This window comes from Bos indicus, chromosome 13, assembly GCF_029378745.1.
Source record: "Bos indicus isolate NIAB-ARS_2022 breed Sahiwal x Tharparkar chromosome 13, NIAB-ARS_B.indTharparkar_mat_pri_1.0, whole genome shotgun sequence".
NCBI classification, from domain to species: domain Eukaryota; kingdom Metazoa; phylum Chordata; class Mammalia; order Artiodactyla; family Bovidae; genus Bos; species Bos indicus.
In genome coordinates, this window is record NC_091772.1 from 24,141,337 (window position 1) to 24,165,736 (window position 24,400).

At 39.2% G+C, this 24,400-nt stretch overlaps 1 long non-coding RNA gene across 3 annotated transcripts in view; it reads right to left on the reverse strand.

Annotated features, from left to right (window-relative positions):
- The window catches only part of LOC139186456 (uncharacterized), a 331,485-nt gene that overhangs the window by 217,426 nt on the left and 89,659 nt on the right, over positions 1-24,400 (reverse strand). The window lies entirely within an intron of this gene.

The window sequence follows — 24,400 nt, forward strand, 5'->3', positions numbered from 1 at the left end:
TCTCACCATCCTTTCTTCACAGTGGAGCCTGACACATCCCAGAAAACCCCTGCAAGTATCCACAATTGAGGGCAGAACACAGGCAATGAATTCAATTTTATTTTGTATATTCAATTCTTTAAAAGCCATTACACGTTGTTCCTAAAGCTATGTAGAAATGACATCAGTTGCTTAATGTGAAATGTTCAATATAATGAAAGATTGTTTTTAATCCCAAATTTTCAAATACCAGAGATAAAATACAAACTATAAGAAAAGTGCTAAAAAGCCAAGGTGAAAATTTTACCAAAAGACCATCGAAAACAGAGGCTCCAACTTGTAATACGCTAACATTATGGGAATTTGTCTATATTTACTTTGATATTGGTGGTGGTGACTGGACCATTTAAGATGATAAAATCTCTTTACTCAAAGCAAAGGAATTCACACGAAATAAAAGAAGAAGGGGTTATCCATTTCTTGTTCTGTAATTTTTCATCAGCTCTACTTCGTATTTTTCATGACACGTGGGACAGGTCCTCCAGGTGAGAGGGGGCTCAATGGCTCAAGTTGATAAGATGCATGAGCATTTCATCCATGAGATCACCATACGGAAAACTGCTGTTTCAAGACACTGACTATAAGTGAATGAATGTAAGTGGTACTTTCTTCATATTTAAAGAGATAAGATGTCTTCTATTTGAAGAATCTACTTCACTTATTAATAGGACACTATCCATCCCAGATCCCAGTAATTTCTCTGTATTTTATTTTTTAAGACAAGTGATGAAGTAGGAACTGTATTAGTACTTTCTCTGAAAAAAAGATTGATAACTTATAAATTAACTTCTAGATAGAGTAATCTTGCTGCTTTAAAATCCCAAACTTAGAAAAAAAAATTATGCCAACTTGGATGGCAATCTTTCTAAAATGAAGTATATGTGTAAAGGATTTACCAAAGAATTTCAATTCTTTGAGAATATAAGGACAGTATTTTCCCCTCAACCACCAGTTTCAGTGGTGCTACGTCAGCTGAGCTTTTCCCCTCTAATGATGTCTTTCGGCAGAATCTGTCATTGCTGGTTACTTTCAGTCATTAGAACATAGCTAAATTCAAAGCTCCTCCCTGTACCTAACACAGGTTAGATGTTTGAGGGCCAAGAGCTAGGAGTGGGGTCTGGACCATGGTTTGCTTATTCTTTCTTTCTCCCACCCTAGCAAGGTGGATTTGAGTAGTGGCCCCACTCCTGGGTCCAGCTGCTTCCCGGCGGGAAGGGGAGGAAAGGTAAGGAAAGTACCACTGCAGCTCTGTGCTCACAGCACTTAATAGGCAGCAGTTGTTGTGATAATAAAATGTTTTTTAAGAACTGATGTTTCAATGCCTTGCAATAACCCTATATATAGCTGGGGCTGTGCTGTGTGCTCCAGTGTTCTTGCCTGGAGAATCCCAGGGATGGGGGAGCCTGGTGGGCTGCCGTCTATGGGGTCGCACAGAGTTGGACACGACTGAAGTGACTTAGCAGCAGCAGCAGCAGTGCTGTGTGCTTAGTCGCTCAGTCGTGTCCGACTCTTTTCGACCCCATGGACTATAGCCTGCCAGGTGCTCCTCTGTCCATGGAGTTCTCCAGGCAAGAATACTGGAGTGGGTTGCCATGCTCTCCTCCAGGGGATCTTCCAAACCCAGGGATGGAACTGAGGTCTCCCACATTGCAGTCAGATTCTTAACCACATGAGCCACCAGGGAAGCCCATATATAGCTGGATATTCACCCAGTTGCAAATGAACAGATGGGTTTGACATATCGTTTTATAGAACTCAGAAATTCAGCTCTCTGACTTGCCTTTGGTTTAGTCTGATAGTTAGTGACTTGGGTTGATGGGGTACACTCCTCACAGGGGGCTTCTCCCCTTTAGATGGATGGTGTTCAGCTCCATCTCAGCCCCTCTGTTACAGAAGATCCCTCAGAGCAATAGCTAAGCTGCCTCTCTAGCAGTCCACATGTCCAGCCCCTTCTCAGATTGGACCACCCCATCATTTGGCTTGAGGACCTCCTGGGAAGCCTCACAGCCCTTACCCTTCCTCCAGGTTCCATATTCCTTCATGTGGAGCCATGGGAATAACTAGAATACTTTCCCTCTTCTCTCAAGAAGCACAGAGAAGTTGGTTGGGGTGGGGCTGCACCCTACTTCTTCCAGGCCACCACCATGGTTCAAGACTTGCCAGTACAGAGTACTCTACTGGGCACCCATGGCCTAAAACTGACAACAGGCCTCTTGTGCTTGTACACCCCAAACTCCAGAGAAGGCACGCTGAGTATTCTTATGAATTCTCTCGGCATCCTTTGCTTTAACTTGTTAAGCCTCCAGCGAGGGGATCAGAATCAAGTCTATTGCAAGCACGGCAAGTTCTATAAATAATTATCTTGAGGAAAAAGAGAGACTTAAGTTAAAAAACAGATAAAGAAGGCAAGGTTTGCTTAAGTCCTCTTCTGGAATATATTTGACTTGATCGAAAAAGGGAATAGAATCAAAGTCCTCAGGGAAAGAACTACAATACTGTTTCACTTCTCTTGGAAAGAGTAACTCCTAAAAAGTTCACTATGCAGAAGAAAAAGAGACATGTGATCTTCAGATTTCCACTAGTGATCAACGAGGTACGTGCTATGGTTTTCTCTTTCATTGTCTCTTAACCCTAGAGAAGAAAGTTCCTTATGCATCATGTCATATGACACAGGGAAATATTGCCTCATGGCCAAAAGACAACCTTCAACTACCTTGACTTGTCTGGCATTAGTATGTCAGGATTGATGGAGTGTTCCTCAGGGGGAAATTAATTAATATGCATACATGACTAAAACTTTTCATTAGTTGTGTGTGTGTGTGTGTGTATGTGTGTGTGTGGTGGTGGGTTAAATACTTTGACTTATACAGTTTGGTCAATGACTCAAGTCAAAATAGAAAACTAAGTAACAGAACTTTTGATTGAAGAGACGGCCTAACAAACCAGAGTTTACACAAGAATTTCATATCAACTATTAAATATATAGATACCTCCCAGCATACTGTGGTACCCTCAGAAATGCTGCTGATTCATTATTAGTCCGCATGGATACTCATACCCTATACTTTCTTACAGAAAAAGTCTTCTTACTCTTGATTGTACTTGTTTCCTAAGTGCTAGGATAATTGTACATCCATGAGTAAATATCCACAGTTTTGGTAAAGTATTAAATAAGGTATTGTCTTTTGGAGACTAATTAAATACTGGCTATGATGATATTATTTGTTGGCAATCTTATTATCCTCAGATATCCATCTGAGAGTTCAGTGTTCTTTGTATATAATGTGACACGTCTGCAAAATATAGATAGAAATTCAGATGTGGTCACATCTCAGGTTTTATTCTTTATCATAACAGAGTAAAGCAGGACAGTAGAATCCTACTAAAGCCACATTAAACTGGCTGCAAGTAGTTCTGACCACCTAATCAGAAGGAATGATTTCCAGCATATGTTAACCTGGATGTAAATTTGTACAGCAAAACAAAAATTTAACGCCAGCAAAAAGATTTTTCATGCAGCAGGTCCAACCAAAGTTTTTTAAATTGAAGTACAGTTGATTTACAGTATTATATTAGTTTCAGGTGTACAACATAGTAATTCAATATTTTTACAACCAGTGGGATTTGGTGAGAATTTTCCTTCATGCCTGTAACGCTCATCAATCACTCCTTCAACTTGACTTCTTCAAGACCTTTTCCAAGTCTCACCTCTTCTATGAAATGGAAGTTAGAAATTCAAAATTGGAAGCTATAATAATCAGAGTTATGATAAAATTTCATCCACAACTAAATGGTGATCTTAAAATAGTATCGGACAGAGGGCAGACCTGAGGCTGAAAAGTGGAATGAAGCTGAATTTAAGTCACTTCCCAAAATATAATATTAAATGGGTATAAATCTTCTCAGCCTTCTGGTTTGCAAGGCAGGCGAAAGCATATAGGGATAGTGTTGGTGCTGTTTGCAAAATCCTAAATCTGGATCAGTCCCATAGTCTCCCACAGTTAATAAGAATAGATATTTCACTCCTGTTATATCCAATCCCCCTTGATGGAAGCCGCATGAGAGCACAGTGGTTAAGAGAACAGAAAGCAGAGCCAGGCAGCTGGACCATCAAATTCCCACACCCCTCTCCTCCTCCCGCACCACTGGCTGTGGAGCCTGGGGCACATCACTTCCGTTTGTGAACTTCAATTTCTTCATCTATGATAGAGTGGCAGGGATAATATCTATTTCTGATAGAAGCCACATTCTTGGGGAAGTTAAACAAAATTAGCACGCACTGGAATGGGTAGAGTACCTGGATTTCAAGGAAGGCTAGTATTGGTTCTTCTTGATGTTCTCAACCAATGTAGTTCTCACAGACAGTCTGCCTCCTCTGCTCCGCGTCTGTTTGCTGTGCTACTCTTGCTTTGAATGCTTTCCTTCCAACTTCAAGGTCTCTCTCCATACTTACTTCAATCTCACTACTGTAAAACCATCCCTGACTCTCCTAGCTTCTCCACAGGGATGTTTCTGCTCATGCAGCTGTGCATCTTGACCGCCCAGTTTGGTTAGAGACATTATGAAGACAGAGATACTATCATGTCCTTTATTTTCTGAATTTTCATGAGTGTTTACTAAAGACTTGTTGACTTAGTCGTTCGGTGAGGTAGCAGTTACAGTGCTGAGTGTCTACAGATGATGTCTATTATATCATAATGTGAACATATGCTGCTGCTGCTAAGTCGATTCAGTCCTGTCCGACTCCTCGCGACCCCATGAACTGCAGCCTACCAGGCTCCTCCATCAATGAGATTTTCCGGGCAAGAGTACTGGAGTGGGGTGCCATTTCCTTCTCCAATGTGAACATGTAAAGTTCTAGAAAATTATAAATACTACAGAATCAAGAAGTAAATGATTTTTATTCAAGTGAAGATTATTTATTTACAAAGGCATAAAAATAGATGACACCCTGTGTAGATAATTATGAAATTTGTGTGAACTTAGCTTTCAGAGAAATGGTGTGTGAAGTTCTGCTTTTTAGTTTGCTATTCAGGCATTCAAAAGCCCAGACAGATCTGGGTAAGTAAAGCAAGGTAAAATATAGTGAAAATAACCTGAAGTGGCCTGCTTATTCAGCTGTAAAGTGGATATTTTAAATAAAATATATGCATTCATTACAACAAAAATGAATATGTTCATTAAAACATAGGCCTTTAGAGCAGAAAACCAAGAATAAGGAGGTTAGAATGCATCAAGACTCAAGGCAAAATAGACATATCATTAGTCATTTCTGTTTCACCATGGCTGCCTACAGAGTTCACCAGTAAACAGAACTTACTGAAAATCAGATCTATCTCTGATAAGGGAACCAGAAGAGATGAATCTTCCATTTACACAATAAAACATAATCTACACTGTAGGTCTGGAGAAGGCAATGGCACCCCACTCCAGTACTCTTGCCTGGAAACTCCCATGGACGGAGGAGCCTGGTAGGCTGCAGTCCATGGGGTTGCACAGAGTCGGACTTTCATGCATTGGAGAAGGAAATGGCAACCCACTCCAGTGTTCTTGCCTGGAGAATCCCAGGGACGGAGAAGCCTGATGGGCTGCCATCTATGGGGTCGCACAGAGTCGGACACGACTGAAGTGATGCAGCAGCAGCAGCACACTGTAGGTCAGATAACACATGCTGTTAATCTGCCTCTGATCCTTTAAGTGTGTGAGATTGGGGAAAATGTCATCCTCTCTGGACCCCATTTGACTAAAATGCAAATGAAAAGGTTGAATCTGATGACTCCTAAGCACCCTTCTACTTTGATATTCAACACAATTCTTGCATAACTCTGATATAATGCACAATTCTTGCATTATCTTGGGCAGATAAACTCCTACGATGCTATGTATTACACTCAAGTTCCTAATTATAAATGCTAAGATTTCTGCACCATTTAAAACATTATTTCATGAACTGTAATGGGTTGACTGCTCTCTAGCTTGGTGGTGGTGTGGATAGATTTTCTGGGGTGGAGCTTCACTTTAACCATGACCAAATTCAGAGTATAGACCATTAAAGTCCTACTATTCTCTTAGGATCAAGGCACTTTCCTAGACCAGAAAATGAATCAAAAGGCTCAGGGAAGTTAGGAAGCTTGAATTGGGTTCCCATGGCTTTGTCTGAAGAAAAGACAGGGTTTTGAGACCACTCTTAACAGTGAGAAATAAGAATGTGTTCATTTGGACAGGAGAATGGGAGGATGATCAGGCAAACTAGTTTTCTGACAGCTGTGTGTTCCTGGTCTTTCTAAAACTAGCTGTTTATATGCTGTATATACCTAAATTCCTCCCCAATTCCTTTTTAGGTAAAACTCTAATATATACAGACTTACTGTTGTATAAAATTTTTCTGTAGCTGCCAAAATTCGAGTTTGCATATAAGCAAACCTTGTGGCACTCCTATTATGGAGAATCAGAGAAAAAGAAAGAACTGGATATAGAGAAAAGGAAAGGAGAGAAAAATTAAAGATCAACAGATATATTTTCAGTACTACCTTAGGAAAATGAATGGACAAATGAAAATATAGTGTTCCTTCCCCCAACACATGAAGGTTTATATTTCTAAAAACCCTTGAGCTGACTTTTGGATCTGGTCGTGAAGAAGTAACAAGAATCAGATTCACCCTCCCAACATAAAAACTACAAAACTGAACAAAAACTACAAAACTGTTCTCAGGTAGTAGACAAACAGGCAGCTCGAGGCTGTGATCTCTGAAAGAAAGGAAATGGCACATCCACCCTGCAATCTCCCTCAGGACACTTTCCAAATTGCAGCACAGGGAAATCACATTAGAGGAAGGAGACTAAAAATCACCATCGACTTCTAAGACACAGTGGAGCCAGAAGTCCATGGAGTGACATTTTTAATGTGCTGGTGTTTAGTTGGGGGACGGGGAGGGTCTATCAATCTAGAATTCTCTAACTAGCAGAAATATTTTTCAAAACTGAAGGTGAGGACCTCCCTGGTGGTCCAGGCTAAGAATCCGCCCGCCAATGCAGGGGACATGGGTTGGATCCCTGGTCCAGGAAGATTCTACTTGCCCAGGGTCAACTCATCTGGTGCGACACAGCTACTCTTGAGCCTGTGCACTGCAACAAGAGAAGCCGCCCCAATGAGAAGCCTGCACACCCACCTAGAGAATGTCCGCACCCAACAATGAAGACCCAGCAAAGCCAAAAGTAAATATATCTATTTATATTTATGTATTTATAAATACATACATGTATATTAAAAGTGAAGGTGAACAGGGCAGGGACAAATTAGAAGTTTTGGACTAGCAGATACAAATTACTATGTATAAAAGAGATAAACAATAAGGCCCTACTGTATAGCACAGGCAGCTATATTCAATATCTTACAATAAACTATAATGGAAAAGAATATGAAAAAGCTATACTATATATATATATAACTGAATCACTCTGCTGTTCACCAGAAACTTAAAAAAACATTGTAAATTAACTATAGAGTATTTTTTTAAATTGTTATAAAAAATCTAATTCTTCAAAAAAGTGAAGGTGAAAAAAAAGAAATTAAAAAGAGAGAGACTTTGTTGCTAGCATGTCTGTTTCACAATAAATACTAAAGGATGTTCTTCAAGCTAAAGGGGGAACTAATATCAGTTGGAAACTCAAATCTGCACAAAAGAATGAAGAAAACCAGAAATGATCAACTTAAAAAATTTTTTTTGGTTGTTTTTAAAAATTTTCTTTACAGGTTAATTGACTGTATAAAGCAAAAATAAAACAGTGTGCTGTGGAGTTTATAGTGCATGCTGAAGATGCATAACAACAGCACAAAGTGAGATGGTAGTAAGTGGATGCATATGGTTTAAGAGTTTATCTGGGACATGGTATAACGAGCTGTGCTTTAGGGTATATACGGTAATCCCTAGGGCGACCATTAAAAAAATAAAGAGGTAACACTTAAAAGGTCAAATATCTAAATCTAAATATTGTTTAAAGCATGAGCTAACATAATGAAATTAGCGCAGCTTTTAGCAAAAAAAAAAAAAAAAACTTAAAAAGCCAACAGAAGGGGGGAAATGGAATCTCAATCCAAAAAAAAAAAATCTCAATCCAAAAAAATTCAAGAAATGAGATTTAAAAAGAAACAAAAAACAGATGGAGCAATTAGAAAACAAAAGTAAATAATGCCCAGGCCAAGTGTAATAGTGCCTGGGGGTAGCTCACTTACTGTGGAAAAAGATCTTACAAATATCGTTATATTCACTAAATCACATTAGCATCAGATCAGATCAGTCGCTCATTCGTGTCCGACTCTTTGCGACCCCATGAATCGCAGCACGCCAGGCCTCCCTGTAGTGGCACACAAAATCAACAGTGATGTCTACGCAAACTTCAGTTTTAGTCACAAAGTCTCACCCGATTCTTTGTGACCTCATGGACTGTAGCCCAACAGACTTCTCTATTCATGGGGTAACCAGGCAAGAATATTGGAGTGGTTTGCCATTTCCTTTTCCAAGGGATCTTACTGATCTGGGGATGTCCCTGATCTAGGGCTCTAACCGACATCTCCTCCATTGCAGTTATTTCTTCACTGCCAAGCCACGGTGGAAGCCCATGCTAACTGTGCTAACTTATTAACTTTAATAAGTTAATATATTAAATTAGTATGAATAGGTTCTTAGTAATTCCCATTGACTATGTTTCACTCAAGATAAATTTTTAGGACCTTCTTTCCTAGCACTTTAAACAAAAAGCTTGAAAATCTGCCTTGCCTCAGTTCAGTTCAGTCACTCAGTCATGTCCGACTCTTTGCGACCCCATGGACTGCACCATGCCAGGCCTCCCTGTCCATCATCAACCCCTGGAGCTTACTCAAGCTCATGTCCATTGAGTCAATGATGCCATCCAACCATCTCATCCTCTGTTGTCCCCTTCTTCTCCCATCTTCAATCTTTCCTGGGCATCAGGGTCTTTTCAAATAAATCAGTTTTTCACATCAGGTGGCCAATGTATTGGAGTTTCAGCTTCAGCATCAGTCCTTCCAATGAATATTCAGGACTGATTTCCTTTAGGATGGACTGGTTGGATCTCCTTGCAAGTCCAAGGGACTCTCAAGAGTATTCTCCAACACCACAGTTCAAAAGCATCAATTCTTTGGTGCTCAGCTTTCTTTATAGTCCAACTCTCATATCCATACATGATTACTGGAAAAACCATACCCTTGACTAGATGGAACTTGTTGGCAAAGTAATGTCTCTGCTTTTGAATATGCTGTCTAGGTTGGTCATAACTTTCCTTACAAGGAGTAAGCGTCTTTTATCTTCATGGCTGCAGTCACCATCTACAGTGATTTTGGAGCCCCCCAAAATCAAGTCTGTCACTGTTTCTGTTGTTTCCTTATCTATTTGCCATGAAGTGATGGGCCCAGATGCCATGATCTTTGTTTTCTGAATGTCGAGTTTTTGTTTGTTTTTTGTGTTTTTTTAAATTTAATTTTATTTTTAAACTTTACAAAATTGTATTAGTTTTGCCAAATATCGAAATGAATCCACCACAGGTATACATGTGTTCCCCATCCTGAACCCTCCTCCCTCCTCCCTCCCCATACCATTCCTCTGGGTTGTCCCAGTGCACCAGCCCCAAGCATCCAGCCAACTTTTTCACTCTCCTCTTTCACTTTCATCAAGAGGCTCTTTAGTTCTTCTTCGCTTTCTGCCATGAGCGTGGTGTCATCTGCATATCTGAGGTTATTGATATTTCTCCCGGTAATCTTGATTCCAGCTTGTGCTTCTTCCAGTCCAGCTTTTCTCATGATGTGCTCTGCATATAAGTTAAATAAGCAGGGTGACAATATACAGCCTTGACATACTCCTTTCCCTATTTGGAACCAGTCTGTTGTTCCATGTCCAGTTCTAACTGTTGCTTCCTGACCTGAATACAGGTTTATCAAGAGGCAGGTCAGGTGGTCTGGTATTCCCATCTCTTTCAGAATTTTCCACAGTTTGTTGTGGTCCACACAGTCAAAGGCGTTGGCATAGTCAATAAAGCAGAAATAGATGTTTTTCTGGAACTCTCTTGCTTTTTCGATGTTGGCAAAAAAGCCAACCCAAAAGATGTTGGCAATTTGATCTCTGGTTCCTCTGCTTTTTCTAAAATCAGCTTGAACATCTAGAAGTTCACGGTTCATGTACTGTTGAAGCCTCGCTTGGAGAATTTTGAGCATTACTTTGCTAGAGTGTGAGATGAGTGCAATTGTGCGGTAGTTTGAGCATTCTTTGGCATTGCCTTTCTTGGGGACTGGAATGAAAACTGACCTTTTCCAGTCCTGTGGCCACTGCTAAGTTTTCCAAATTTGCTGGCATATTAAGTGCAGCACTTCCACAGCATCATCTTTTAGGATTTGAAAAGGCTCAACTGGAATTCCATCACCTCCACTAGTTTTGTTCATAGTGATGCTTCCTAATGCACATTTGACTTTGTATTCCAGGATGTCTGGCTCTAGGTGAGTGATCATACCTTCGTGATTATCTGGGTCGTGAAGATCTTTTTTTGTATGGTTCTCTGTATTCTTGCTACCTCTTCTTAATCTCTTCTGCTTCTGTTAGGTCCATACCATTTCTGTCCTTCATTGTGCCCATCTTTGCATGAAATGTTCGCTTGGTATCTCTAATTTTCTTGAAGAGATCACTAGTCTTTCCCATTCTATCGTTTTCCTCTATTTCTTTGCATTGATCACTGAGGAAGGCTTTCTGCTCTCTCCTTGCTATTCTTTGGAACTCTGCATTCAAATGGGTATATCTTTCCTTTTCTCCTTTGCTTTTCTCTTCTCTTCACAGATATTTGTAAGACCTCCTCAGACAGCCATTTTGCCTTTTTGCATTTCTTTTTCTTGAGGATGGTCTTTATCCCTGTCTCCTATATAATGTCACAAACCTCTGTCCATAGTGCATCAGGCATTCTGTCTATCAGATCTAATCCCTGGAATCTATTTGTCACTTCCACTGTATAATCGTAAGGGATTTGACTTAGGTCATACCTGAATGGTCTAGTGGTTTCCCCCACTTTCTTCAATTTAAATCTGAATTTGGCAATAAGGAGTTCATAATCTGAGCCACAGTCAGCTCCCAGTCTTGTTTTTGCTGATGGTATAGAGCTTCTCCTTCTTTGGCTCAAAGAATATAATCAATCTGATTTCGATATTGACCATCTGGTGATGTCCATGTGTAGAGTCTTCTCTTGTGTTGTTGGAAGACAGTGTTTGCTATGACCACTGTGTTCTCTTGGCAAAACTCTATTATGCTTTGCCCTGCTTCATTCTATACAGCAAGGCCAAATTTGCCTGTTACTCCAGGTGTTTCTTGGCTTCCTACTTTTGCATTCCAGTCCCCTATAATGAAAAGGACATCTTTTTTGGGTGTTAGTTCTAGAAGGTCTTGTAGGTCTTCATAGAACCATTCAACTTCAGCCTCTTCAGCATTACTGATAGAGGCATAGACTTGAATTACTGTGATATTGAATGGTTTGCCTTGGAAACGAATAGAGATCATTCTATCATTTTTGAGATTGCATCCCAGTACTGCAATTCAGACTCTTTTGTTGACTATGATGGCTACTCCATTTCTTCTAAGGGATTCCTGCCCACAGTAGTAGATATAATGGTCATCTGAGTTAAATTCACCCATTCCAGTTCATTTTAGTTCGTTGATTCCTAAAATGTTGACGTTTACTCTTGCCCTCTCCTGTCTGACCACTTCCAATTTGTGTTGATTCATGGACCTAACATTCCAGGTTCCTATGCAATATTGCTCTTTACAGCAACAGACTTTACTTCCATCACCTGTCACATCCACAACGGGGTGTTGTTTTTGCTTTGGCTCCGTCTCTTCATTCTTTCTGGACTTATTTCTCCACTGATCTCCAGTAGTATATTGGGTACCTACCAACCTGGGGAGTTCATCTTTCAATGTCCTATCTTATTGCCTTTTCATACTGTTCATGCTGAACTGAAGTGGTTTGCCATTCCCTTCTCCAGTGGACCACATTTTGACTGGTTCCTCTGCCTTTTCTAAATGCAGCTTGAACATCTGGAAGTTCTTGGTTCATGTACTGTTGAAGCCTCGCTTGGAGAATTTTGAGCATTACTTTGCTAGCGTGTGAGATGAGTGCAGTTGAGCAGTAGTTTGAGCATTCTTTGGCATTGCCTTTCTTTGGGACTGGAATGAAAACTGATCTTTTCCAGTCCTGTGGCCACTACTGAGTTTTCCAAATTTGTTGGCATATTAAGTGCAGCACTTTCACAGCATCATCTTTTAGGACTTGAAACAGCTCAACTGTAATTCCATCACCTCCACTAGCTTTGTTCATAGTAATACTTCCTAAGGCCCACTTGACTTTGGACTCCAGGATGCCTGGCTTTAGGTGAGTGATCACATCATCATGATTATCTGGGTCATGAAGATCTTTTTTGTATAGTTCTTCTGTGTATTCTTGCCACCTGTTCTTAATATCCTCTGCTTCTGTTAGGTCCATACCATTTCTGTCCTTTATTGTGCCCTTTTTTGCATGAAACGTTCCCTCGGTATCCCTAATTTTCTTGAAGAGATCTCTAGTCTTTCCCATTCTATTGTTTCCCTCTATTTCTTTGCATTGATCATTGATCACTTAGGAAGATTTTCATGGCTCTCCTTGCTATTCTTTGGAACTCTGCATTCAGATGGGTATATCTCTCCTTTTCTCCTTTGCCTTTAGCTTCTCTTCTTTTCTCAGCTATTTTTAAGGCCTCCTCAGACAACCATTTTTCCTTTTTGCATTTCTTTTCTTGGGGATGGTCTTGAACACCGCCTCCTGTACAATGTCACAGACTTCCGTCCACAGTTCTTCAGGCACTCTGTCTGTTACATACAACCCCTTGAGTCTGTTTGTCACTTCTACTGTATAATCGTAAGGGATTTACCTCAGATAATACATTTTAGGGCTAAGAACAATTTCCCACATCATTGAGGTATTTCTGATTCTATGTTTGGGTGTTCCAGTGGCTGCTCGAGACAAAAAGTTTTGGGTATTATCTTTTATTTAAGCTGCCAGGCTTAGTGATTGTGATGAGCAAGATGTTAAACTTTGTAGCCAAACAGACCCACAGTTAGGGTGTTGAACACTCCCCCTGTGTGAACTCAGGGTGCCCCCCAGTGAGGCTGGAGAGATGGAACAAGGGCCAGGTGCGGATGTCCTCAGTGAATGTGGGAGAGTGACCTGAAGGTTGACAGATGGCAGGACAGAGGACCAGGTTCCAGGCACTGTAGGCATGGGCAACCTGAGAGCCTCAAAGCAGGGGTTTGTTTGTGGTAGAAAGAGTTCCAGAGGGGACATCAGAAGAGCCTATGTAGAAGGGAATCCAGAGGAAGAAGGGAGAACCTTCTGGGTACCGTGAAACTGGACTGTGGGAGACATGGGTGAATGGAAATTAATCTCTGTTTCCTTCTGATTTTCCTTTTGCATTTTCTCACACTCTTTAGAAACTGCCCTCCCACCTGCGCTGTGCTCAGGGGAACCCAACACAGTCTTTTATTGTTGTTATTTACAGCAGAGCAAGACAAAGGGGTAGGATGTATCCAATGGGATAAAACAGAGACCCATGTGTGGACTCTCTGTAGGCTGGAAGATATTCTTTCTAGAGCTCTTCTCTGTCCAAACACTGGAGGGCTCCAGGTTTCACATATCAAGGCAAAATTTTCCTTTACAGATAATGTCTGCGATTTAATCCCATCACTGTTACCGTAATGTGAACAAGAGCAACTTAACATTCACATGCTTTGCTATCTCCATCTATAAACCGTGGAATAGGAGACTGACAACATTCCCAACTGGTAGGGAGTCTGGTGAAACAAAGTCATTACAAACACTTTTATGTCATGTGTGATAAAACAGAATTAGAATTCCATTTCTCCAGCATTTAAAAACAACATGTAATAAAGTCAATGCACCATTTTACAATGACTAATAAAATCTAATTTAAATACAAACTTTAGTAATTTATAAAATTGAGAGAGATGCCAAGGACCTACTTTTTTCTACTTCAGTTCAAATACACTAACAGTGCTTTCTTGTTCTCTCATAATTGTTGATAGTCATTAAAAGCCAAGCCAAGTTATGACCTACATAAAAAACATACAATTTTTATGGTGTCCAGAGTTGATTTTTAAACTCCATCATCTTGGTAGTGTGTCTAAGGAGGCATTTATACAAGGACTATTCTCTCCTTCATCTGCTTTGTAACTCTGAGATCTTTGTTTTTCCAGTGGAATTTAGGATGCTTCACTTTTTTAACCTTGCAGCAGCCATCAAATGAAAGAAAAACATTCAACACCTAATTTTTTTAAAGATTAATTTATTTCATTTTTTGGCTGTGGTGGGTCTTTGTTGCCACGTGTGGGCTTTCTCTAGTTACTCTTCGTTTTGGTTCTCAGGCTTCTCATTGCAGCAGCTCCTCTTGTTGCAGAGCACAGGCTTTAAGTACCCAGGCTTTAGTAGGTGCAGCTCTCAGGCTGTCAGGCACAGACTCAGTAGTTGTGGCACACGGATTTAGTTGCTCCATGGCATATAGGATGTTCCAGGACCAGGGGTTAAACCGGTGTCCCTTGCATTGCAAGGTGGATTCTTAACCACTGGACCACCAGGGAAGCCCCCTAATTTTTTTCTGAGGTAGAACTTCCTTTTTTGTACTTGAGTATAAATTGTACTTCTATGACTTGCTGAAGGTTGTCTCCAGTTTCCATTGCAGAGTTGTCCCTATAATGAGCTCTGGAAACATCTTGCCTCAGATTGCCTGGGACCAGAAGCCAATCAAGCAGGCAAAGGCGAATCCAGTTATGTGATCACTTTCCATATACAATGTTTTGATGCTTTGTTTTACTTTAAAACATTCCAATTCCAAATGCCTCTGGACTTGTGAGCAAAATCAAAATAAATACACACACTGATGCAGAACAGAGGGCAACCTCTCTCACACTCAGATATAACAAAACTCAATCAGACTCAGCTGTCTGCATGGCAAAGGCCCTAAAAAGGGCTCTGCACAGAGCTTTTGAGGTTGAGAAACCCAGGGCTATGTAGAATAATTTGCTCTTATTTTTTTCCCCCATGGTTCTGATTTTTAAGTGTAGGGGATTACCATTGCCTGCAGCTCATTAATCATGGTAGCTTTTGATTATGAAAAGTGCAATCCAAAAGATAGTAGTCTGAGGACTTGGCAGAGAAGTTCTATGCCCATACCCGCGATGTGCCAGAACACCCCGCACTCTGCCAACAGTGATTACACTTGGCATTAATTGAAGATGCTGAGAGCTATAAGCCTTCCTGAGTTTAGCCACCTGGAGCAGATTAAAATCTGGGTCCTGTCGGTGAGGAGGTTTGAGGGATTGGGAATACAAGGCTGTTTTAATCTTTTCCAAGTCAGGCTGTTTAGAAATATCCATACATCAAATGTTCATGGATCTCATACAATTTCCTTCTCAGGGGAGAATTTAATCACCAGTAACACGAAGCAGGATTAACTTGTAGAGAGCCATCTGGAGAGAGAGGATTCACCTTCCCCTATAAATATGCTCAGAGATTTGCCACCATGGTTCTGAAGAAGTTGCTGAAGTTGCTCAAAGGTACAAGGTACAAATGATATTTTCTCTGAAAACCTTGTTCAGTTGACCCAGTGAAATTAAAATGCAACTGAAGGAAAATCTAGTCCTTCCTTTGTGTTTTAATATTCCTCTGCTACAGGAGGGTGGTGTCAGGGTTTCATGGATCGACCTGAGTTCTTGCAAAGATGTGATAAAAAGCCAGTGGAAACTCCTGAAACTATATTGCATAGATAAAGAGAAAGGCTCATGAAATGGAACAGTGAGTAGAGGGAGAGACTAACAGAGAAATTACTATGAGTCAGAATTCAGCTCTCAGGATCATGCTAGTGTGTCAGATAAGGGCTGACTCCCTTGAAGAAGACAGAAACAACTGTATGTCTTCCTTTTGGATTGGTCCCTTGATCATTATGTAGTGTCCTTCCTTATCTCTTGTAATATTCTTTATTTTAAGGTCTATTTTGTCTGATAAGAGGATTGCTACTCCAGCTTTCTTTTGCTTCCCATTTGCATGCAATATATTTTTCCATCTTCTAACTTTCAGTCTATATGTGTCTTTAGGTTTGAGGTGGGTTTCTTGTATACAGGGAGATAAGAATTCTATCAAACATTTAGAGAAGAGCTAATGCCTATCCTTCTAAAACTCTTTCAAAAAATCGCAGAGGAAGGAATATTTCCAAACTCATTCTATGAGGCCACCATCACCCTGACACCAAAACCAGACAAAGACAACACAAAAAAAGAAAACTACAGGCCAATATCACTGATGAACATAGATGCAAAAATCCTCAACAAAATTTTAGCAAACAGAATTCAGCAGCACCGTCAAAAAGCTCATACACCATAATCAAGTTGGGTTTATTCCAGGGATGCAAGAATTCTTCAATATACAGAAATCAATCAATGTGATACACGATATTAACAAATTGAAAGATAAAAATCATATGATAATCTCAATAGATGCAGAAAAAGACCTTTGACAAAATTCAGCACCCATTTATGATTAAAAGTCTTCAAAAAATGGGCATAGAAGGAACCTACCTCAACATAGTAAAGGCCGTATACGACAAGCCTACAGCAAACATTCTCAATGGTGAAAAACTGAAAGCATTGTCCCTAAGATCAGGAACAAGACAAGGGTGTCCACTTTCACCACTATTATTCAACAGAGTTCTGGAAGTCCTAGCTACAGGACTCAGAGAAGAAAAAGAAATAAAAGGAATCCAAATCAGAAAAGAAGTAAAGCTCTCACTGTTTGCAGATGACATGATACTGTACATAGGAAACCCTAAAGATAGTATTAGAAAATTACTAGAGCTAATCAGTGAATTTAGCAATCAATACACAGAAATCACTTGCATTTCTATATACTAACAATGAAAAATCAGAAAGAGAAATTAAAGAATCAATCCCATTCACTACTGCAACAAAAAGAATAAAATATCTAGGAATAAACTTACCTAAGGAGACAAAAGAACTATACACAGAAAATTATAAGACACTAATGAAAGAAATCAAAGACACCATAAATAGATGGAGAGATATTCCATGTTCCTGGGTGGGAAGAATCAATATTGTGAAAATGACTATACTACCAAACTCAATCTACAGAGTCAATGTGATCCCTATCAAATTACCAATGGCATTTTTCACAGAACTAGAACAAAAAATTTCACAATTCATATGGAAACACAAAAGACCCCAAGTAGCCAAAGCAGTCTTGAGAGAGAAGAATGGAGCTGGATGAATCAACCTTTCTGACTTCAGATTATATCATAAAGCTACAGTCATCAAGACAGTATGATACTGGCACAAAAACAGAAATATAGATCAATGGAACAAGATAGAGAGCTCAGAAATAAACCCATGCAACTATGGGTAACTTATTTTTGACAAAGGAGGCAAGAATATTCAATGGGGCAAAGACAGCCTCTTCAATAAATGGTGTTGGAAAAATTGGACAGCTACATGTAAAAGAATGAAATTAGAACACTTCCTAACACCATACACAAAGATAAACTCAAAATGGATTAAAAACATAAATGTAAAGCCAGAAACTATAAAACTCTTAGAGGAAAACATAAGCAGAATGCTTGATAACATAAATCAAAGCAAGATCCTCTATGACCTACCTCCTAGAGTAATGGAAATAAAAGCAAAAGTAAACAAGTGGGACCTGATTAAACTTAAAAGCTTTTGCACAGCAAAGGAAACCATAAGCAAGGTGAAAAGACAGACCTCAGAATGGGAGAAAATAATAGCAAATGAAACAACTGATAAAGGATTAATTTCCAAAATATACAAGCACCTCATTCAACTCAATACCAGAAAAACAAACAATCCAAGCAAAAAGTGGGAAAAAGACCTAAACAGACATTTCTCCAAAGAAGATATACAGATGGTGAATAAACACATGAAAAGATGCTCAACACTGCTCATTATTAGAGAAATGCAAATCAAAACTACAATGAGATATCACCTCACACCAGTCAGAATGGCCCTCAACAAAAAGTCTACAAACAATAAATGCTGGAGAGGGTGTGGAGAAAAGGGAACATTCTCGCACTGTTGGTGGGAATGTAAATTGACACAGCCACTATGGAAGATGGTATGGAGATTCCTTAAAAAACTAGGAATAAAACCACCATATGACCCAGCAATCCCACTCCTAGGCATATACCCTGAGGAAACCAAAATTGAAAAGGACACATGTATCCCATTGTTCATTGCAGCACTATTTACAATAGCTAGAACACAGAAGCAACCTAGATGTCCACTGGCAGATGCATGGATAAAGAAGTTGTGGTACATATACACAATGGTATTCCATAACTCAGCCATAAAAAGGAACTCATTTGAGCCAGTTCCAAGGAGGTGGATGAACCTAGGATCTATTCTACAGAGTGAAGTAAGTCAGAAAGAGAAAGATAAATATCATATTCTAATGCATATATATGGAATCTAGAAAAATGGTACTGAAGAATTTATTCACAGGATAGCAATGGAAAAACAGACATAGAGAATAGATTTAGGGACATGAGGAGAGGGGAGGAGAGGGTGAGATGTATGGAAAGAGTAACATGGAAACTTACATTACCATATGTAAAATAGATAGCCAATGGGAATTTGCTATATGGCTCAGGAAACTCAAACAGGGGCTCTGTATCAACCTAGAGGGCTGGGATGGGAGGGAGATGGGAAGGAGGCTCAAGAGGGAGAGGATATATGTATACCTATGGCTGATTCATGTTGAGGTGTGACAGAAAACAATTATCCTTCGATTAAAAATAAATTAATTTTTTTAAAAAAGAACACAGAAACAAATTTAGACTAGTCTTAGAAAGCAGAGGACCCAAAGGAGTATGAGGCAGAGAAAGCCTTCACATTTTAATGGAAGAAAATGAATTAGCATAATCTGGGGATAGAGAGAAGATGGCCCAGGAGGTCAAAGACCAACCTCAAGTTCCCTGGGCCAACCCAGGTCATCTGAAATGATGCTAGTCTTCAGAGCAGAAATATGTCAGTCTTCTGGAAGAAGAACTGAACCTCAATAAAAAAAAGTAAATGCCAGCCATACCAATTTGACCTGCAAACTGCTGTAATATGGAGGCAGAGTCAGATCAATCAGGAAAATAACAGATTATTTAAAAATAGGTTTTATTAAATATTTAACATCTTCACTATTAAAATTATAGACAAACTAGACACATGGTATTGTCTTCAATTTGTAAGTCAACTATGATATAAACAATACTGAAGCCATTAAAATGAATATACATTGATTGATTGTGAACAATATCCATAAGCCTCTAAACTCATTTGGTGGCATAAATTTGATATTTAGACTATGCTGTGGCACAATGAGAAAAGAAACTTATAAAGTCAACTCAGTTTTGAATATAGATGTGAAAATCCTTAACTAAATATTGGCAAACTGTCTAAAAATGTGTAAAAAAAATATTAGTTGGCCAAAAAGTTCATTTGGGTTCTTCTGCAAGATGTTATGGAAAAACCGAAATGAACTTTTTGGCCAGTTCAATATATGACTAAACTGGGTTGATCTCAAGATTTCAGTGATGGCTTAACATTAGGAGGAAGTTTATTGATGTAATGATCTACATTAACATAGTAAAAGAGAAAGGCCATATCACTAGATACTGGAAAACCAGTAAATAAAATTCAACACTCACTGAAGCAAAATCTCTTAGTAAACTAAGAACAGAAGGGAATATCTAAATCTTAGTAAAGTTTACCAAAAATCTACAAAACATATCATGTGCATTGGAGAAACGTTAGAAGCATTTTCTTTAGAGTCAGGAACAAAACAAAGGTGCCTGCTTTCACTACATCTATTCCATGTTTATTGGAAGTCCAAGCCAGTTCAATAAGAAATAAAAGATACAAGAAAGAAAGAAAGATGGAAAGAAAGAAAGATGATCTAACAATAAGATTGTTTTCATGGACAATTCAAGATACTCTTCAAGAAAAACTGTGGAATATAAGAAGAGAATTTGTCAAGATAACTAGATAAAATAACAACGTATTAGAATTGCATTCAAAATCACAAACAACAAATAATTAGAAATTAGAATATGAAATGAAACACAAAATAGCAACAGAAGTTACCAATGTTCTATGAATAAATCTAACAAAAGATGGGAAAGTCCTTTATCAATAAACTTTATCAACTCCCTCATCAATAAAATAAACCTATAAAAAATATAAAGTAAAACCTAAATAAATAAGCCATATTACTTTAATATATACTATCAAAAATAGCAGTTGTCTGCCCTTTAACTTGTAAATTCAATGCAATTTCAATGAACACTTCAATAACATTGTTTTTATACAACTAAATTTCATGTGAAAGGTAATCATATATTTCATTTGGATGAATGAAGAGCCAAGAAGAGCTTTTGAAGAAGGGAGACATATATTCACTAGATAGTAAGGTTTAACATAAAATTATAGGGTTAAAACAGTGAGTAATGGCATAGAAAAAGACAAATAGGATAATGGAACAGAATAGACTGTTTAATAAGTGGATGTTTAATAAAATGGTTCTGACAATTATCTCTCCATACAGAAAAAGACAAAATTAGATCCTTACCTCACACTAGACACAAAAATTAATTTCAGGTGGACTTAAATATGAAAACAAAACTGTAAGCTTTAGAAGATAAGAGAATATCATTATTATGTAAGAGCTGTTAAAAGAAATAAAATAGATTTTAAAAATCCATACAAGTAATTAAAAGACACTTGCTCCTTGGAAGAAAAGCTATGACAAACCTAGACAGCATAGTAAAAAGCAAAGACATTACTTTGCCTGCAAAGGTCTGTATAGTCACAGGTATGGTTTTTCCAGTAGTCGTGTATGGATGTGACAGTTGGACCATAAAGAAGGCTGAGCACCAAAGAACTGATGTTTTTGAACTGTGGTGTTGGAGAAGACTCTTGAGAGTCCTTTGGACTGCAAGGAGATCAAACCAGTCAGTCCTAAAGGAAATCATTGACTATTCATTGGAAAGACTGATGCTGAAGCTGAAGCTCCAACACTTTGGCCACCTGATGTGAAGAATGGACTCACTGGAAAATACCCTGATGCTGTGAAGAAGAGAAAGCAGGAGAAGAGGATGAGGATGAGAAGAGGACGGCAGAGGATGAGATGGTTGGATGGCATCACTGACTCAAATGACATGAGTTTGAGCAAGTTCTGGGAGTTGGTGATGGACAGGGAAGCCTGGCGTGCTGCAGTCCATGGGGTTGCAAAGAGTTGGACACGACTGAGCGACTGAACTGACTGATACAGGTAAAATGTTAAAACAAAATATTGAGTAAGAAAAGTAAGTTGGAAAAGAATGAATACATTTTGATAATAGTAGTATGTACTGTTTGTGTAAAATTATGTATGCACGTGTATGGGAACAAATGCAATAGAAGAACATAAGCAAATTCTAAAGGTAGATACTCCAGTACACTTGCCTGGAAAATCCCATGGACGGAGGAGCCTGGTAGGCTGCAGTCCATGGTCGCTAAGAGTCGGACACGACTGAGCGACTTCACTTTCACTTTCCACTTTCATGCATTGGAGAAGGAAATGGCAACCCACTCCAGTGTTCTTGCCTGGAGAATCCCATGGACGGGGAGGCCTGGTGGGCTGCAGTCCATGGGGTCGCACAGAGTCAGACACGACTGGAGCAACTTAGCAGCAGCAGCAGCAGCAAAGGTAGATAACTCTGACTACTTAAAACTTAAAACTTCTATATAAAAGATATAGTAAAAGATAAAGTAAAAATTAAATTCACATAATGGGAGAAAATAATTAAAACCCATATAATCATCAAATAATTGATATACTTAATAACAAAGAATTCCAACATGGCTGTAACTAACAATCTAAAAGAAAAAGAGACAAGAATGTAGACAATTCACAAAAATTGTGAATTGGTAACTATTAAAGCATCTGCCCGCAATGCGGGAGATCCGGGTTCAATCCCTGGGTCGGGAAGATCCCCTGGAGAAGGAAATGGCAACCCACTCCAGTACTCTTGCCTGGAGAATCCCATGGAGGGAGGAGCCTGGTAGGCTATAGTCCATGGGGTCGCAAAGAGTCGGACACAACTAAGCGACTTCACTTTCAAGCATCTAAAAAGATTCTCAACCCCGTTAACAATCAGGGAAATGAAAATTGAAACCTGATTTTGAAATTGAAAATGATTTCGCACCCATCATATTGGCAAAAATTAGTAAATCTCATAACATCAAATATTGGTGAAGATGTAGGGAAATGGATTCATACAAATTATAGGTACCACCACTTTGGAGAGCAATTATTGAAGTCCTAGGAAAGCGGAGGAGAAGGCGATGGCACCCCACTCCAGTACCCTTGCCTAGAAAGTCCCATGGATGGAGGAGCCTAGTAGGCTGCAGTCCATGGGGTTGCGAAGAATTGGACACGACTGAGCGACTTCACTTTCACTTTCACTTTCCACTTTCATGCATCGGAGAAGGAAATGGCAACCCACTCCAGTGTTCTTGCCTGGAGAATCCCAGGGATGGGGGAGCCTGGTGGGCTGCCGTCTATGGGGTCGCACAGAGTCAGACACGACTGAAGCGACTTAGCAGCAGCAGCAGGAAAGCAGAAGATGCGTTAATCTCTGATCCAGTAGTTCTAGATGTCTTTTCTAAAGTAATCTTGGGTGAACAAAGAGGTTTGTACAGAGTCATTCATTTGTAACATGGTAGTTTGGTTTGCAATAGCAAAGAATGAAAACATCTACTGTCTCTAAGTAGGATAATGGATATCCTCTGCTTTGTCAGTACAATGCATTCTATACAGCATTTGAATGAATGAAGTAGATCTGTATCTGTCTGTGTCTTCCACAATAAATCTTGAAAAACCAAAATATTGAATGATAAAATCAAGTTGTAAATACATACTGACAGATTTTAGAACACATTCCTTGGAAGGAAGGCTATGACAAACTTAGACAGCGTATTAAAAAGCAAAGACATTACTTCACCTGCAAAGGTCTGTATAGTCACAGCTATGATTTTTCCAGTAGTCATGTATGGATGTGACAGTTGGACCATAAAGAAGGCTGAGCGCCAAAGAATTGATGCTTTTAAACTTTTTTTTTTTTAAGTTCTTGTAGGGCTTCCCTGGTGGCTCAGACAGTAAAGAATCCGCCTGCAATGTGGGAAACCTGGGTTCAATCCCTGGGTCAGGAAGATCCCTTGGAGAAGGAAATGGCAACCTACTTCAGTATTCTTGCCTGGAAAATCCCATGGATGGAGGAACCTGGCAGGCTACAGTCCATGGGGTTGCAAAGAGTCGGACACGACTGAGTGACTTCACTTTATGAAAAGCATAAATATAAACATCTATGCAAAAATTAGGTGCTTCCCCTTACAGAATTCTTTCCTTGGGATTTACTCCCCAAAGCAGATTTGCCACATGGAAGGATATGATGAATTCTATAATGTTGTAGATTTCTTTCCAGAAAAATTATGCCTCTAAATAGAGGCAACGCATGGGTATACCTGAGTTTCCAAAACACTGTTAATTTTTTTTAATCTATTATTTAATATATAGGAAGTAGTGTATTGAGCTCTTCCAATTTGTAACTCTTTTAACTATTAGGGAAGCTAAACATTTTCCCAAGTGTTTGTTCACTATTTGTATTTTCTCCTGTGCAAACCATCTGTTCATATCCCTTAGCCATCTGTCCAATCAGAGCTGAGTATTGTCCACATAGATAATATTAATTTTCCTTACATTCATAACAGTAAATCTTTGTAGATTATTATATCACTCCCCTTATTGTTTTCCTATTTATTTTTCCAATTTGGGACTGTGATGGTTAATTAAATGGGTCAATTTGACTGACCAGCAGATTTTCAGGCAACGGGTTAAATATAATTTAGGTGTATCTGTGAGGGTGTTTCTGGAAGACAGGAGCCTTGGTGGGGTCTGTAAGACTGGTGGGCCTCCCTAGAATGGAAGGTGAAACAACCACTTTGGAAAACATTTTAGTAGTTTTTAAAAGTTACACTTATCTTATGACCTAGTCATTCCATTTCCAGTTATTTACCCAAGAGAAAGGAAATCACATGTTTATACAAATGAGACAGGCTGGGACCTGGGACTCCGATCGCTTTGCTATAGTGCTTGCATCTGGACAAATGTCTCCTCCAGCAACAAAATACAAAGAAACTATAAGGGA